Below are 19,435 nucleotides of genomic sequence, written 5' to 3'. Positions count from 1 at the left end.
TGCATTTGGTTCATAAACCTTCTTGGGGTGCTAAGAGGATAAGTGACTTTCAATTTGAAAATACATTACAAAGTGTTCCATCTCTTAAAGTTTAAGGAATACCCTAGTCAAGGTCTTACAAGTTTTACCTGACAGTGATTTTGATAAAGGGATTCATCACTGACTTGGAAAAAGGCCAGGGTGAGATGGCTCTTGGACCAATTTACTGAGGCAATGAGTATTGGCAGAAAAGTATGGGTCTTGTGTGACCTTGTTTACATGGGATATTTCCACAGCTGTGCTCGCTGAAAGTCTCAACTTCAATTGCTATCTCCATCGACCAAATTGGCTGGTCTAATCACCTGTTGATGGCATCCTGCATCAAAGAGCCATTTTTTAATTTCAGGAGAAGATAAGTTGGGAATTTAAACTGGTTATATTGATGTGTAGGTAAAAATAACAATGAAAGGACTTAATTTTGATAATCACATTGAGATTTGCTTATTTATTTTGCTGTAAAAGTAAGGTTTATGTAACGTGGATCTCCTGTAGAAACTCGGTGGGTTTCTACAGATGAAGAAACAGGGTCCCAGAGAAGTCAAATCACTCAGCCACAAGTTCTTCCTTCCTATTCTCCCTCTCTCACCTCCTCTTTCACAAAATAAGCTCTCTTAAACAATCCTGAGCCTTCTGTGAATCTAGGTGTGTACTAGTACATAAACAGATGTATATGCAGATTTTCTCTTTCTCATTCTTACAAATAGTCTTTTTTTTTTTTTTTGCTGCAAAAAGCTTTATTGTTTCATTTGGTCCAATGCATGGGAGAGGCCTCCAGGGTGGTTAAAAGAATAGCTAGTAGTTTCAGGAAGAGGCTCAGGTAAAAGCCAGAGACACCAGGGGGATGCGGGGGTGTGGGGGGGTCTGAAAGGTTTCTGGGCTCCATAGGCTCCTAGTTGTACTTGAGGGTGAGCCTTTGGAAGAGACACTCGCCCAGCCCAGCCTAGGGACCAGCCAGCCTGCGGATGTTAGTCAGGTGGTCACCCATCTTCTTGATCAGTTTCACCTCCTCATCCAGGAAGTGGTTCTCCAGGAAGTCGCAGACATGAGGGTCTGCATGGGTAGAAGCCAGGGCATGCAGCTCCAAAAGGGCCTGGTTCAGGCTCTTCTCCAAGCCCAGGGCGGCTTCCATGGCGTCCTGAGTTTTGTCCACTCACCTTGGGAAGGTTTCTGCACGTCCTGGAAGAGAATGCGGCCTCCTCACTTGTTTTGCAACTTTAAGAAATGCTCCGCGCCCTCATGCTTCTTCTCATCCAACTCCCGGAAGAAGTGGCCCACAGCCTCCCGAGCCACATCCTCGCGGTTGAAATAGTAGCCCAGAGAGAGGCAGGTGTAGGAGGCCCGCAGATGCAGGTTGGCCAGGTGACTGACCGCAGCCTCCACCTCGGTGGAATAAGTCTGACGAATTTGGGAGCTCATGGTTGTTCGGCAATGAGGAGTTAAGGTAGAAAAAAAACCCGGTGTGTTGGCTGGTCCCGGAGGTGTTTCTGAAGGTGGTGCCTGGATGAGACGCAGGGAGTGGCCAGAGGCTGGAAGAACGGGCGTCCCTGGGTCTGTTCCGTCCAAACACTGTTGAAGCAAGAGACAGATCCGGGACCTCCTAGCGCGCTGCACAAGTAGTCTTTCTAAAAAATATATGCTTTTATGATTTCAGAGAGGAAGGGAGAGGGAGAGAGAGAGAGAATCATCAATGATGTGAGAGAATCATTGATTAGCTATTTCCTGCACACCCCCTACTGGGGATTGAGCCTGCAGCCCAGGCATGTCCCCTGACCAGGAATCGAACCGTGACCTCCTGGTTCATAGGTTGATGCTCAACCACTGAGCCACAATAGCTGGGCTTATAAATAGTCTTTTAGTGAAACTTACTTTAGAGCATATAACCAAAGTGATAGCTTGTTCCATCTGAGTTGCTTTTCTAACGTAGTATATAGCAATTGTGCCAACTGCTTTGTAATATAATTTGACATCTATAGGCCTCTAGATTTGCATCAAACCGGAGCCTCAGGACAAGCAAATAGGCCTCTTTGACAGACAGACCAAGCTCCTGTCTGCTGCCTCTGGCTGTGCCCTGGGGGGCTGACAATTTAAAGAATTCATTCTCTGTTGGTTCCAGTTCTGTGGGGCCTGCAAGAGAAAGTCCCACTGGCCACCAGAGTGAGGCCACAGAGAGGTGTCGCTGGTGGCAGCCACAAACATCGGGGCAGCAGACCCGTGTCAAAGCTGCACCCAGGAGATACCGGTGTTCTGGAGTGGCAGAAACCCTGGACTAAAATAAAAAGATGGTTCCCCCCGGAAGAGCAAGGTGGAGAGAGAGTGTAAAAATGACCTGTCAGTCTCCATCCCACAGAGCATCCAGCAGGCCCCGAATGTGTGTCAAACCAGATGCCCGCTGCTCAGGCCCAGGCTCAGCAAACCAGCGGGCCTTGCCCATACCCAGCCCCTGGGCCCCTCAGGCGGTACTCCTCCCTGGGCCCGAGTCCTTGTCTGCATGCGGTGCTCAGGTTGCTCCAGCCTGTGGGTCTTACCACTGGTTTTCAAAGCTAGATATCTGGGAGGGTCCTTCCTCAGCTGCAGATCTTAAAAGTTGGGGGTTCAAACCCTTCTCTCCTCAAGGAGCAGCTTGGGTTTGAGCTTCCTCCAGACCGTGGGCCACGCGGGGCGGTGGGGGGAAGTGGAGGTTTGTGGTGAGATTGCGAGATTGTGTCCCAGCCTCTGCTACCTGCTTCCATGTGGCCTTCTCCTGGTTCACAAATTCAAAGGAGATTAGGTGTCACCAGCCGGTTTTTAGGTGGTGTGTTGTGTGTGTGTTTCCCCCCCAGAGAACGTTGTCCCAGGTGTACCTGAAGATTTAGTGGGTAGATCTGGTGTGTAGACTTGGTGTGTGGAGGTGAGCTCAGGATCCTCCTGTGCCACCATCTCCCACATTGAGGTTTAATTAAAGCACAGATCATTAAAACTGCTGCTTCAGGGTGGCCTTTATTGACCTAGAGTTGAGGAGCTATGCTTGGTAAGGACAATTTCAGGCTAGGATGCAGACTGTGACCTTTCTGGGTGAGAGGTGATATTTTATTTACCGTTTACACTTTTTAAGGTGCTAGCACAGGCATACGGCATCACAATAACCTATTTCCCACAACTGGAAAGGCCCATATACGAAGACCTTGGGATGGCAGGCAGAACCCCAGGTGTCCCAAGTCCAGCGTCATCATTCATGTTGAATTGTGTCTGAGTGATGTCCATGGAGTGCTGATGTGCAGAGGCTCACACAGCTCCAGAAGGTTTGCCCCTACTCTGCCCCCCGCCTTCCTGTTCTGACTTCTTCACTCACTCCTCTCCCATTGCTCAATCCCAGGCACTTGAGCCTTCTTGCAGGTGTCTGAACACATCAGCATATTTCTAGCCGCAGGCACTTTGTACTTCCTGTTTCCCTGGCCCTCCGGTTTAACACTGCAATTATTCCCACATTCCCTGTCCCTTTCCTTTATTTGTCATCATTTGTCACTATTTCACATAGTATATATGTAGTTTATGTTGTATACTGTCTGGTCTTTCCCTCCACTCCCCCCAAGTCTATGAATGGAGTGAATTAGTCTGTTTTATTTTTTCCTCAACGCTGTGGCCTAGCAACTAGACTAGTGTCTAGCACACAGTATGTGCTTCATAAATATTTCATGAATAAGTGAATAAAATACAAACTTTTCAATATATTAAAAATAGATCAGAGTTACTACGAAATAAGGAAGTCTTGAATTCCTATGTACTCTGTATTTTAAAAAGCCAGAAATTTTGATGATTTTGCTCATTTCAGTGGTGAGTCATGTGACACGTTCCATGCCTGATAGGCAGGGCTCTGATTTGGAATGGAAAGTTTCACCTCTATAGATGGATCCTAAGAGGACCCTGGCAGAAACCTGCCAGTCCTCTGTTATTCATCGGAGGACGTGCGGAGGCTTATAACAAAGTAACCTCAGCTGGTGTGGCAGCTTAAGAGTCAACAGCCTAATGTCGTGCCTTTTATGAAAAATAAGATTGACCATTAGAGCGACAATATCAATTTCTCATCTATGTCCCAGATCTAGCCATCTCGATGCCTCTGATCCCAAGCTTTGTCTGCCTTCCTGCTACTGCACAGGGATTTATACCAGCTCCCTTTACGAAATACGTTTGCTTCTCTTAGAATATTGCTTTTGTGAAAACAATATCAGTCTTGCTACTCAGTCCACTTCATAATTTAGCATCGTTTGGCCTGATTTTAAGGGAATTCATGATTTGTAAAACAAATGTGGTTATTCCGAAAACATGTTTTGCTCTCATAGCATTTTATTTGCAGTGTGTTTTCTGTAAAGTGTATTTCAAATGAATGATAACATGTATGGGAAGTTATATATGACATTCTATGAATCTTCAGTTTGTCTTAGTTGTGAATATCCAAATATTTGTTCCAAGGGAGTGACTTTCTTATTCATAATTAAGCATCAGGGGCATATATATACTCTGAAATGGGTTAATGCATATATATATATAGAAAAGTGGAAGTACTGTTAGCACTGTCATTTTGTTAGACCAGCTTCTCAAGATGATACCTGGCACTGTCTCTTTTATCTTGCTATAAAAATTGAACCCTACTTGTAAGACTAGGTGTTGTGGTGATGGATGCTATTAAGGAGCACGGTGTTTGATTCTCACCAGCAGATTCTCCAAACACACTGGCAGAGCGGTTGGGCCATCGTTAGGTAGCATGTGCTCCGGTCTTAATGCATATGAGTTGCCAGCATTCCTTTAATTGTCCCATTTGTTTTATATTGCCAGGTGGTTTTGATTAATGAACCAAAACAAGTGAATTTGTGTACAGAAGACAGAAAGAATTATAATTCAGCTGGTTGCTCTTAGGTCAGTACAAGTTACAATAGAAATACAAAATCTTGTTATTGATGCAACATTAATTCCTTCCATATCGAGTGGGCTGAAGTACCTAATTAAAATCCCAACATTTCCTCACCCCTTTCTAATATTCTCACACACTAGTAAAATTCTACAGAGCCATGAATGAAGTATCTTAACTTCCCAGACACTGTGGATCTTCATCAAAAACAGCTTGGATGCTACTAAGTACTGAGAGATGCAAGGAATGAGTGGTCTTCCACTCCTCTCATTCTTCTCCTGCTTTTTCAGGAGTGGGAAGCACCTAGACCCCTCTGCCCTGAAGTGCAGGAGCCTAAAACATGCCTCCCCATTTCGAATGTTCTAAAAATATTGTGATTCAAACAGCTTTTATTTCCTTTAGGTATTGAATAAGTACAAGTACAGTGCTTACTATGTGACCAGGGAGTTCTAAGTGCTTTTGGAATAATTACTCTTCTTTCTCCTATGCATTCTTTTGTTCCTTCTTACCTCTTTGTTTCAATTACACTTACGTATTAACAACTTCTGAACCAAAGTCTTTCTCTCAGAATCAGGTAAATTCAAATAGTGCACTGATTTCTCATACGATGAACACACACTTAAACTAAGAAAAGGTATCTCCATACTGTATAAGGATGGTGAGAAATTCTTTTGGGTCTCTGGATGCCAAAGAAACCCACTGATTCATGCACATACTTTATATGTTGGTAAGACGACGCTTTTTTCTTTTCCCAACTGCACCCCTCCATGCATTTTTACCTGCAAGTTGAAAAGGCTTGGTAGTCAAATAAAGTTGGAGAAACACAGGCTCCAGTAAGCTTCCTTCCTGAAAAGTCATAGTGCATGCTTGCTTATTAAGATTCTGCAATCAAGACACCTGTTTGTAGTAGGGCTTTTCCTCAAAAAATTAAACATTGAACTACCATATGATCTATCAATTCCACTCCTGGGCATGGACCCTAAAAATTAGAAGTAAGGAATCAAGTAGATATCTGTACACCAAGTAGATATCGTGGCAGAGTTATTCACAATAGCTAATAGGTGGAAGCAAGGGTGTGTCCATTGATGGGTGCAAGGATAAACAAAAGGTGGTCTATACATACAATAGAATATTATTCAGCCTTAAAAATGGAGGAAGTCCTGACACATGCTATACCATGGATGAAACTTAAAGACATTATACACAATCAAATCAGCCAGTCCCAAAAGAACAAACACTGTACAATTCCACTTATATGAAGTATCTAGAGTAGTCAGATTCATAGAGACAGAAATTAAAATGGTGTTCCTAGGGACTGGGGGTAAGGTAATGGGGAGTTACTGTCTAAGGAGTACAGAGTTTGCATTTGGGAAGATGAAAAAGTTCTGGAGATGGTCAGTAGCCAAGAGTTGACAATGTGAAGCTACTTCATACCACTGAATTGTCCACTTAAAAAATTATTAAAATGGGTCCTAACCTGTTTGGCTCAGTGGATAGAGCGTTGGTCTGGGACTGAAGGGTCCCAGGTTCGATTCGAGTCAAAGGCATGTACCTTGGCTATGGGCATATCTCCAGTAGGAGGTGTGCAGGAGGCAGCTGATCGATGTTTCTGACTCTCTATCCCTCTCCTTCCTCTCTGTAAAAAAAACAATAAAATACATTAAAATATATTTAAAAATATTAAAATGGTAAATTTTATGTGATATCTATTTTACCGCACTAAAAGAAAGAAATCTGTTTTCACCTATAATTTCCTAGTTTATTTAGTCGTAAGACACTTTTTCCCAAGGAAAGAAAGTTTTTGAAGGAATGGAACACAAGAAAAACCTGGTCTATACACTCAACGCTACATTCAACAAGTGTGAACTGTCGTAATATTACTTCTATATCTAAAGCACTTCTGTTCCTCCTTTGTTCATATGATACTTAAAACCCCTTTCCTTGTACACAGGCTACCTAATATCTCACCATACCTGTATAATTATGTCCTCAACTTGAACAGTGGCCTCAAATTAAGACAAATGTGGCAGTTAAAATCCACACAACTTGATAATGGTGAAACATAAAGGATCTAGGTAAAGATAGTGCAGAAGTTTGAATCGGGGTACAAGAAAGGTAGGGGCTGCCATTGTATCAAAGGGACGAAGGGGGGGCAGCAGTTTGGGGAAGCAGGGAATAAAGAAATTGGCTTCGGTCTCTCCCACTCAGATGTGAGTTCTCGAAGTCCCCTTCCCCAAGGTGAAGTTACAACTCAGGAGGTCAAGTATGTGGAAGCAGCAAGGAAAATAATACCCGTGAGAGTACCTGAGCTGCTTCCTCTTATTCTAAACAAGGTTCTGTTTCTGAAGGGCTTTTTTTTTTTTTTTTGGTTCTTTTTGAGAAATGCAGTTTAAAGCATACATTTTTAGGGCTTTCATTACATCTGTTATTATAAAGACAGTCAAAGAAATTAGGACAATGATTTAAAAAGCATTCCTCGACTTCGTTCCCTCATAATGAAAGCTATACCAAACAAGTCGTCTTCCGATGTTAGGAGTAAAGAACACAGCAGTTTATAGTCAGACAAGTGGACAAAGGCATCTCTAGCCTCTGGAAAATAATATTTAAAATGTCCTAGACATGCACCAAATGAATTAAAATTGTCTAGTCTTCATTAACAATTTGAGATATAATACTTGTTACATGAAAACATTATCAAGTTTTAAACAAAGGGGGGAAAAAAACTATATTCATGCTGAGCCTATTACCATAAGTAATGCAGCAGACAAAAGTAGTAGATTTTAAATAATGTAGACGAGGGCCTTATGTCCCTTAGGTTCAGTGCTTAGCACAAGGCTGAGTACACAGTAGGTGTTCAGAAATATTTGTTGAATGAATGGATCAATGACCGAATTGATTTCTGAAGGTTAAGAACTGTTATCATCAAAGAGCTGAGCTGCAATGAAATGTGTATCCTGAGTGCACTTTAATATTTTCACTGACATCTAAGAGTTAAGGGAGGGATCACAGGGTGTAAAGAGTGTTAGCACTCAGGAGAGGAAGGGATGGTTTATTGTACTTCCTAGAAAGGTCAGTCCTGGGGAGTATTAATTGTGAGTGAGACTAAAGAACATTTGGGCTGAATGTCAGGGGAAGCTTTTGAAGAGTAAAGAGTATTAAGCTACATAACAGAGCCAGAGGAGAAACTCAAGGGACCCGATGGCAGTCTCAATGTCTGGAGAATTTATAGGGAGACTGGGCCAAGCCCTGGAGAGTGGTGGGGAAAGCCTTCACCCCAAAGGCGTGTGCACTAGCAGAACTTTCAGGGTTCTACTTTGTTTCTCCGTCCTGTACTGCTTCACTGGAGTTGTCTAAAACACAGAGAAAAATATGCATCTGTGTGGTCTGGGAAAGGGCTTCTGCAACTTGGAGACTATCACAGTGATACAATGATGCTAAAAGGAGTTTGTGTATTTGGAAAATGATGCTATGATTCTGAGAGAGCACATAAGAAGCAATTAATTCACGCTGCAGTGCTTTGAAATGGTGGATTTATCAACTATGCATATGATTAACTATAAATGTCTGCAACTACAACAAAAATAGAGTCCAATGCTAATTATGAAAAGTGAACTAGTGATATCCTTTTAGGTCTATAATTCTTGGAAAATGAAATTTGAGGACAGTCATGCCACATAGCTTAAATGTACTCAAAATCTCTAATGTCCCCTGGAGCTAAAAATCTTCTAAAATCAGCCTACATAATGAAGCCTTTGTTGCAGCTCAATTGTGCTTATATTATATAGAACAAGTGCTTTGTGCTGCATATTTTATATGTTAATTTTAAAAGTTGAGCTATTTTCATCCAGGAAGTGAAATCACAGGTCACTCCACAGAACCCAATGAGGATTTTTGTTATAAAATGAAAATAGCTTTAACTAAAAAATGTTCAACTCAATCCCAATACAGATATGCTGTCTTTTGCTTCCTACAGCTACTATCTAAATTCACTTGTCATTTTAAGAAGGGCCGCTTCGAAAGGTACTGTATCTCTCTTCCCAACTTAGTATTCATTCAAATATTAATGAATAATAAAGTAATAGTATTTGTGAAAATAAATTTGGATGTCATCAGTTTTATAGACAGAGAGATAGATATATAAATAGATACAGATACATGTATAGATCCATATACATGAGAGAGAAGGGAGAGGAGGGAGAGAAAGAGAAATAACCAAGATTCTATAATATATGTAATTTAAGAATATTGTCCTTTTGAGTACAATAGAACCTTTCTACTGATGATTCATGATTTAACAGTTGTTGTTTTTATTGGTTAATGTATGTATCATATCCATGGAGGATCTTTTTAAAAGACCAACTTTGCAGTGAAATGCTCTACATAAATAAGATTAAATTTCTTATTTGAAGTGCAGTATGTGAAAAAAAAAAGCAAGAAAGATTTTCAGCAATTTTAGGCTATATTTTAGATGGTCTGAATGAAATATAGGTTACACGAAATGCCCAAAATTACTGTTATGGAAGTTGTACCTTCCTGGGGTGAGTAAGCCCCGAGGAGCTGGAGGGAGGGCCTCAGAAGAAGGTCTAGTGGTGAGAGGAGAGTCAGATGGCTAGCCCACTTGCAGTTCCGACTGCCTCCTGGGCATCTCCCCAGGGATGTCCCAATGGCAACTCAAGGTCAACATACCCCCCTCCCAAAGTGCTGCGCCTCTTCTAGACCCTGTTGTAGTTCATGGTAACCCTACTTATCAGGTTCCCAACTAAAAGCTTCAAAGCTAAAGCAGATGCACTCTGAGAGGTCTGAGTCCCTGACTCTTGGCAGCGGGGGTGGGGGGATGACCTACCATGCCTCTCACTTCCGTTTGTAAGAGTTTGATTTGAATACAAACTGCTTTGAACAGAATTGCACGTGATGTTTGCAAAGTATCTACAGGATGAAAATAGGCATTTTTTCTCCTCCCTGACAAGTCTACCTCCTGCTGGGCAATTTAAATATTTTAATTATGAAAAGGCAAAAGTGAATGATATCAATTTTTACTAATTTTCACTCTCCTTTTCCTTTATCACCTTTATTTTTGCTTTATCACCTTCCATTAGCAATACAATTTTATGAGTTGAGAAATGGCAGTATAGGTGACAGTCTCTTATTTCTTGATGGACTTCGACCTTGTGTACCAAGCAACCTTCCTGAGGATGCAAGTGGCAGGAGATTCTCTGTGAAGATTCCCCCCCAGGCCTGTCTATGGTAGAGCCCTGGTGCCTGTGATCTAATCATGCTCATTCTTAATGTCATCAACAGTTCTATCAATAATTCTGTAAGTCACCAGAGTAGATATTATCAGCTGTTTTCAAGTCTGCCCTCTTCAAAGGATGAAGTGACCTAGTTTTCTTTTCTGAGTCACAACTTCATATTTTACATAATTTTGTTCAGTACTCAGATATTGCCAAGCTCCCTTTTGACATTATTTTCTACATAATAAGGTGGGGACACATAGGAATAAAGAAATCTCAGAAGGCTGATTCTATTAGGAACATACACTGGAATTGTCCAACTCCCAAGATACTCTCAATAATAATACTCAAAACACTTCACATAGGTTTTCTTGTAGCATAACTGCAGAAAAGAAATAGGTCTCATGGTAGGGTTCTCTTTTTAGCATTCTCCACAGAATGAATAAATCAAGGACAGGCTACAGCGGATCTCCAATATCCAGTGAAATGAGTAATATTTTGTGAACAAAGAAGGAAACGTGCCTTTAGCTTCCATCAAATATTTGGGCCTTAAAAAAGCAAAGGCTGTAAAGATGGCTCTCAAAGCCTCATCTTACCCAAGTTTGTGAGCTGACAATGGCATCCTTCCCAGCGTGCTTGGCAACCTATTTCTTCACAACAGGACCAACAGGCATGTCTCAAGGTAACCTCTCAGTCTCCAAGGCTACCCCCCAACTAAATTCGTTTCATTGCTGAGAACAAGAGCTATGAGAAAGAAGGAATGCAGATGGAACACAAATATGAAATATAAAGTGACGTTTTATTGCCTACTTGTTGGAAGTGTATGTATAACTTGATTCTGATCCCAAACCTGTGGATTTACCACATCAATGAAACAGGTTTAAGGACCAGCCTTCCCTGGGTCTCCCTCCTGGGCAGGCTTGCTACCCCGTCGTGAAAAGCACCTGTGCAACCTGGGGAACAGCCACTTCATCTTCCTTTAGAGCCACCAGGAACCTTTATAGCAAAACCAAATGGCTTAAACCAGTTCAGAGACACCTAACCGTCACCAAAAGGCTCTCTTCCGGCTCGCACGCTCCTCGGCAGCTCTTGCTTTCAGCGCTGTTTGGATCCCAGGTCACAGAGCTCACAAAAAGATGGTTTGGTTTTGAGAACGATGCTGACAGGACCGCCCGTTGGCGGACTCCAGACCTGTCTTCACTTAGAGGCCTCCACTCCACTGCCCATCCGCCGTCCGCGCTGGGCGGCTCGATGGAATTTATCGCTCCAGATTTTCTAGCTGTAATTATAGTTTCTCATTTACAATGGAACATTGCAAATGAGAAAGTACTTGGAGCTACTTCCTATACTTGGCAGCCGACTAAGGTGATCATATGTCCTGTTTTTCTTTCTTCCTGTCTTTCTTTTAAAGCCGGGACAGGTCTTTGTTTTTGCTGAAGTTTGCCGTTTTCTCCTTGTTACTGATGTGCAGCCTCCTTTGTGCTGACGGCCAAGGAAATTCTGGACGACTGCCCTGCTGGCCTCCAGAGACTGATACAAAGTCTTCACAGGAAAGTCAGTGGGTTTTTTTTCAAACTAGCGTTTACCAGAAACAAGACATCTTCATGGGTATGAGGACCTTGCTGTCTACTGAAAACGTTCAAAGACAGAGAGCCTGGATTTGGCCTCTCTGAGGTCTGCAAATGTACTTGAAGCCACTTGACAAAAAAAATGGTTTCAGCAAGTGCAACGATGAAGTTAAGCCTCAATTTTATTTTATTTATTCTGCTTGTTTTTCATTTGGCACCAATAGAAAATGTTTAAACATATTTTCAGGTGGATGTTCTTTGGGCAGATCCTGAAGAGGACTTTCTGTCGGTTCTCAGGAAAAGTATAACCATGAGACAATTTGTTTAACCCAAGTTCCCCCGAATCTATGTGTTTTGCTGCTGCCACAAAAACGACTATCAAATTCTGTGTGATGGCCTCCAGGGAAATGAAGCATAAACAGCTCCTTCTCCTGTATGTCCTGCAAAGAAGGGGTGCGGTTGTCCTTTCCTGAGCCTGCCCCACGATAGCTGTCTTATTTACCTAAGGCCCCATCTACCTAATTACTGATAGCAGCAAACATATCATCTTTTCCTCTCCTCCAGACCATGGGAATACATTGCCCATTTGTTGAGTGTTTGTCTCGGATTTAAATGAGTCATTTAGTAACCCCTGTGCACAGCAAGGTAAGTTGCAACCAGCTGCCAGCCACACCTCACAGGCTCCGCCCCCACACCCCAGCCTTCCTGAAGGGCATTGTGTATCATTGTCCCAGCTATCGTGGCAGGAGGTCCAGCTTTCTGTGCATCAGGTAATGAAATGACCATGAGAACTCTCAGGGTTTTAGGAAATAGATGCCAGTGTCTATTCTAATGACTGTGAGGGCTATTGATAAAGTGGTTGAAGGTCAATTATCATCAGAGCATGAGAAGCTCCCAGAGGCCTTCAGGGGCTCCACAGACAGCTGAACGGAGGCACCCACAGAAAGGCCGTTTTGTTCCCAAGGTCGGTGGTGCTCAGGGATGGAGAATGGATGGCAGAGAGTGTCGTGAGGGAGGACAGAGTGCTTACACATCAGCTCGGCCTCTTTGTATTTGTTAAGAACAACTTTTATTTAAAGACATCACCTTGCTACTGTATTTATAAATAGAATTGACCCCTTTCTAGTTTGATAATTATTTATTATGCTTATTGTTTATGATCTGTGTGCTTCACCCACCTGGAATTTCCAATCCAAATCTCTATCCTCGTTAGTCTACTTGACACATTGGAGGCACACAAAAACAAAACAAAACAAAAAAAACACACAAAAAAGGCAAAAAGAAACTCCCCACAAAAACGGCTAAATGAATATAGGTAGTGCATGTTTATTTTTAAAAACATAACAATATAAAAATGTAGACAAATCATATAAAGAAATGTACAAGATAATAAAAGTCATTAATTTATCCTAACCCATTAAACAACATCTTTAACATAGTGCGGAGGCATAGATACTTGCCCATTGTCACATGAATCTATGCATAAATGTATATACATAAAAATTAGAATTTATCAAAGCCCCGCCCTCATTTGTTGCTGAGATGCCCGAAACTCCTGTCTCAGTGTTTCAGTCTGGCTCCTCATCAATCTATCTACATTAGTGGTTCTTAGCTGGGTTGGTTCCTCACCCATGCAGAGACACGAGGCAATGTCTGGAGAACGTTTTGATTGTCGCTGTTGGGGTGGGGTGTGGGAGTGCCACTGGCATCTAATGTGTGAAGTCAAGCGATGTTGTTACATGTCTGACAGTCACAAGACAGTCTCTGCTGCCCACTCCTCCCACCAACAAAGAATTATTCAACCCAAATGTCAATGGCGCTGAGGTCAGAAACCCTGACCTACATTCTTCCTTTCCTGCTCTGCCCTTCTGGTCATGTTCCCAAGTCTGTGTAGTCTCCCTCCACTGCTTCTCTACTTCTACTTAGTACAGCAAAACCGAAGTAGAAGGATGCCATCTCCACGTCCTCTCACGGCACTAACCACAGCTGGTAAAGCTACTTCGAGAAGTCTCCTCCATTGCTGGCTCTTCTCAACATAGGAACAGCAGTTCTTGCCAAGGGTGCCATCTCCACTCCTTTCAGCATTTCCAGATTGCTGATGCCAAGCAGGCACCCATTCAGACACTGAGAAGTGCCCCCTCACTACCTCTGTGCTCTGCACGTGGACAACATGACGTATGGGCAGCTGTGCTTATGCCAGAGACTCAGAGAGATTAACTTTTAACCATTATGTCTTGCACAGATGTCCACGAAGTCGGTCATGACAAATCGTTTTTGTTCTCATTTCTCTAAATGTAAGAGTTCAAATTAAGTTCAAAGGGCCAGCTGAGAAACCATTATCTTGGTCAACATTTTTCTTATCCCAGTCCCACTCAGACCTGAAACTTCTGTGGCCTCCTCAGCTCCATTTGTAACCAGGGGTGTCAGGAGACACTGGGTAAGAACGGAAGGAGACGAGAGCTGTCTGCAAAGCAGCACTGGGCCTTGGCCTTTCAAAAACGCCCCTTTGTGTTGTTTTATTTTGCTACCATTTACCATTAAGATATTCCAATATTTGTTCAGATACATAGAATGCTATCATTTTTTTCTCACTCAAACCCTCTTTTATATTTTCAGCAGTCTTATACAATTTAATTTACTTAAGTCCCTCCTGCTCTTTATTAAATATATTTCTTGGAACTTGGTGCTTTGGGTTGCTATTGTGAATGATTTTTTTAAAATGACATATTTGAACATTTTGCTGACTGCAATATATATGTCTATATATAAATGTAAATAGTTATATATCTTGTTTCCAATGACTTCAAACTTATTTTATTAATGGAAATACCTTTTAAGTTAATTCTCTTGGATTTTCTAAGTACTCATATCATCTGAAAATAATAATAATTTGTTTTCTCAGTTCTAGGACTGTGCTAGCCTGTAAGTCACTTTTGTGAAAAAACAGAATAAGAAAATCCCTTACGTAGGTAGACATCTCTACGTGGGTGGCTGGTTTGGTGCATGGATAGAGCCTCTGTGAGAAGTAGAACTGAGTGCTTCTTCCTCAGGGCAGATGCAAGGCCACCCCAGAGGATGCAGTGCATTTCAGCCCCTCCTCACCTCTGGCTTGGAGCCCTGACTGGACAACCTGCTCACATATAGAAGGGGGCCTTACCCAGATACCTTCATTTGAATTTTACTTCTCCCTCCTATTTTATGTTTTACTAGTGGCCCGGTGCACAAAATTTGTGCACATTAAAAGGAAATTAATTAGAAGAAATATTTTAATATTGCTATTTGCCCTTTCTCTATAATAGAAGTGTCAGAGATGAAAGAAAATTAGTAAAATGTATATGAAAATCTCCCTCCTGTAAGAGTCTGGGGCACACCACAGGACCCAGAGTCAAGTCCCTGCCCACCCGCGCATGCCTTGAAATCGCATGAGACCCAGACCCAGCCAACCCCACACCCATCAAGCCCTGCAGGGCAGGGGCACAGCCTCAGGTCCCCCATCAAGCCCCGAAGGGCAGGGGGCATGGCCTTAGGTCCCCCAGAGTAGCCTCCTGTCTCCCAGCCCTGCACTGGGGTGGGGGGCATGGCTTCAGGTCCCCCAGTGCCAAGGTGGGAGGTGAGCACAAAGGCGTGAGGGCAGATGACAATTTGCATATTAGCTCTTTATTATATAGGATTGCTTTGGTCAGAACTTGTAAAAAAAAAGGTGAAATAGTAATGGTGATAGCGGTAGTTAGCTAGTTGTTTATTGAATGTTATTGAGAGTGCATTTGTATTTCTCTATTAAATATTCTGACTTTCTGACTTGAGGTAGCTATTTCTTGATTTGAGGTAGATATTAGAATAAACAATCAATGATTTTCCTATTTTCCAATAGTGACCCATTAGAAAATGGATAATAGGTCCTGTCAATTGTGCATGATACACACACACACACACACACACACACACACACACACACACATATATATATATATATATATATATACATATATATATATATATGGAAGATCACAACATGTTAGTTCAAGGGGACATCTGTAATACTTTCAACAATAAAGATAAATTTAAAAACAAACAAGCAACAACAACAAAAACACTTTAGTTCAGAGCATTAAAAAAGGCTTTAATTAGTGGTAAGACATACTAATTTCTAGTTTAAAGGACTCAAAGTTGCAAAGAAAATCAACTCTTCATAAATTAATATATAAATTTAGTGCATTACAAATAAAAATCGCAGGAGGACTTTTATGTAAGCTGATAAGCTGATTCTGAAGTTCATCGGGTAGAGGAAGTGCTCAAGAATAATTTAAAGTTGAGATACTTCAAAAGAGGGCACTTGCCCTATGAAGATTCAATGTGTATAAACTGTAATAACTTTGAAAGTATCGCATTGTGCAGGAAAGGCAAATTCAGGAGGGGGCAAAAGGAGATTTACAGTTCTGAGTACACGAAACACAGGGATTATTCTTGCATTATTATTTATAAACTAGAAGCCCGGTGCACGAAATTCGTGCACGGAGGGGGGTTGTCCCTCAGCCCAGCCTGTACCCTCTCCAATCTGGGACTCCTGTAGGGATGTCCGACTGCCCATTTAGGCCCGATCCCACCGGGATCGGGCCTAAATGGGCAGTCGGACATCCCTCTCACAATCCAGGACTGCTGGCTCCCAACTGCTTGCCTGCCTGCCTTCCTGATTGCCCCTAACCGCTTCTGCCTGCCAGCCTGATCACCCCCTAACCACTCTGCTGCCAGCCTGGTTGATGCCTAACTGTTCCCCTGCCAGCCTGTTTGCCCCCAACTTCCCTCCTCTGCCAGCCTGGTCACCCCTAACTGCCCTCTCCTGCAGGGTTGATCGCCTCCAACTGCCCTCCCTTGCAAGCCTGGTCCCTCTCAACTGCTCTCCCTTGCAGGCCTGGTCCCTCACATCTGCCCTCCCTTGCAGGCCGGGTGCCTCCCAACTGTCCTCTCCTGCTGGCCATCTTGTAGTGGCCATCTTGTGTCCACATGGGGGCAGGATCTTTGACCACATGGGGGCAGCTATATTGTGTGTTGCAGTGATGATCAATCTGTATATTACTCTTTTATTAGATAGGATAGAGGCCTGGTATAGGGGTGGGGGCCAGCTGGTTTGCCCTGAAGGGTGTCACAGATAAGGGTGGGGGTTCCCTTGGGGTGTGGGGCAGCCTGAGTGAGGGGCCTGTGGTGGTTTGCAGGCCGGCCACGCCCCCTGGCAACCCAAAGGGAGGCCCTGGTATCTGGAATTTATTTTCCTTCTACAATTGAAACTTTGTAGCCTGGAGCGGCAGCCATTTCTGTGGCAGTTAATTCACCTTCTACAATTGAAACTTTGTAGCCTTAAGCGGGTGAGCCCGGCCAGGGTGTGCGGAAAGCTTTGCTTCCCCTGTTGCCGCCGGCAACCCTGGCCTGCTCTCTCAAGCTCCATTCTGCCGCCATTTGTTTGAATTTGTTTACCTTCTATAATTGAAACTTTGTAGCTTGAGTGGAGGGTTAGGCCTGCAACGGCTATGGAAAGCTTGGCTTCCTCTGTTACCTGGGAAACCTTGCTCTCTGTGGCTGTAGCCATCTTGGATTGGGGTTAATTTGCATACTCGCCCTGATTGGCTGGTGGGCGTGGCTTGACTTGTGGGCATGGCTTATGTAGCAGAGTGATGGTTAATTTGCATATTACCATTTTATTAGAGAGGATTATTGTATTATTTTCCATACAAACAACTGTAAACCTCCTTTTGCCCCACCCTGTAAGTCATTGTTACTGAAAAGAGAATCCAGAAATATATGTGTGTGGGTGTCTATAAAATTCATATATATACATAGCAATGTCAGCTTTCCAAATACATGGGAAAATATGGACTGCCAAATAAATGAAAAAACAATGTTGAAATAATTATCTACGAATCTAGCATAAAATAGACATTTCTATGTCGTATTGCATAAACACAAAATACCAAGTGCATTTAAGACCTAAATAAAACAAACTAAATTATAAAAGAATTAGAATAAAACTATGAGAGCTTTACATATACATATAGTTTAGGAGATGCTAAGGTTTCCTCAAGAAAGACATGAAATCTGGAAGCAATGTAGGAAAAAATAGAGCTTTGTAAAAAAGGTTAAAATTGGTACTCGGAAAATGACCTAAAATTTAAAATAAATGGCAAATTACAGAGAGGGATTAAAAATTAGAGCATACATAGCAGGCAAAGGTTAACATCCTATGTATATATGAAGCTCTCCCACAAAGCATGATGATAAGAACTTTTTAGGAATAAACTCTTAATCATCACAACAAATGAGGAGCTGAGGCACATAGAAGGTATGTAACTTGTTCAGATTCATCAGCTCAAAAGTAGAGATGACTGGATTTCAGCCCAGGAGTCTCTCACAGCTATCCTCTGAAATATCATTTTTCCTCTCCCAAGGCTGAAGCCAACCAGTACTGTGAATTTGGGGGAAAAGGAATTTTTCACATACCGTACCTGGGAGTTTAAATAAACAAAATTTTTGTAAGGAGATTTGGTAATAGTTTGAAACATTTTTTAAAAAATTATCTTTATTGTTGAAAGTATTATAGATGTCTCTTCGTTTTTTTTTTTTTTTTCTCTATTGATGCCCCTCCACCCTGCATCCGCCCCCACCCCAGGCCTTCACACTACTGTCTGTGTCCATGGGCTATGAATGCATGCATATAAGTTATTCCCCAGTTAATCAGGCCTCCCCCACCTTCCCTCTGAAATACATCAATCTGTCCCATGTTTCCATGTCTCTGGATCTATTTTGTTCATCAGTTTATTTTGCTCATTAGATTCCACATACGAGTGAGATCATGTAATATTTATCTTTCTGACTGACTTATTTCACTTAGCATAATAGTCTCCAGGTCCATCCATGCTGTTGTAAATGGTAAGAGTTCCTTCCTTTTTACAGCCTCATATTATTCCATTGTGTACATGTACCACTGTTTTTTTTATCCACTCATCTGCTGATGGGCACTTGGGCTGTTTCCAAATCTTCGCTATTGTAAGTTGCACTGCTATGAACATAGGGCTGCATACATTCTTTCTGACTGGTGTTTTGGGTTTCTTAGGATATATTCCTAGAGGTGGGAACATTTAACACCTAAAGTATGTTTACCCTTCAAATCACCAATTCTCCTGTTCTCGTCAGTGAGCCAGGATATTTCTATACTGTGGCATTATTTATAATATAGTTGCTGCTGTGTAATTTGATAATATGCTGTTTCTGTAACTGTATGCACAGTTTTGTTTACAAAATGAAACCTATTATAGACATATGTATGTGTAACTACCAGCCCCTTTATTTATTTCATGAAAGAGTTCTGCAAGGATGCACACCTGTCTGCTGCTGCTGCTCCTCTCTTGGGAAGGGACAAATGGATTGAGATGCATGTGTGGTTAAGGGTGGGAATTTTCACTTAATATAGATTTTTGCTTGTTAAATTTTGTAGTAAAGCTGTGATGTTTAAAAAAATAATTAAAAGGATGTCTACTTTCAGTCATAGTTTTAAAAAGAGGCTCCTTTAAAAATGAAGAATGAATTTTACATATTCGCCATTGTATTTTCCTCGTTACTGAGATAACATGTTTTTTCTTAATTGGCGGATTCATTTGAAATGTAGCATTAATGGATTTTCCTAAATTAAATGATCCTCATATTTATAAGATAAAGTCTTATTTTTT

At 42.0% G+C, this 19,435-nt stretch overlaps 1 pseudogene across 1 annotated transcript; it reads right to left on the bottom strand.

Moving 5' to 3' along the window:
- Positions 1 to 979: 979 nt before the first annotated feature.
- On the bottom strand, positions 980 to 1,455 carry LOC307105587 (ferritin light chain-like; annotated as a pseudogene). Its single transcript has one exon. The product of its transcript is annotated as a ferritin light chain-like (transcript).
- Between the last annotated feature and the right edge of the window lie 17,980 nt (positions 1,456 to 19,435).

This window comes from Cnephaeus nilssonii (genome assembly GCF_951640355.1).
Source record: "Cnephaeus nilssonii genome assembly, chromosome: 9".
NCBI classification, from domain to species: Eukaryota; Metazoa; Chordata; class Mammalia; order Chiroptera; family Vespertilionidae; genus Cnephaeus; species Cnephaeus nilssonii.
This window is presented reverse-complemented; position numbering and strand designations above follow the sequence as displayed.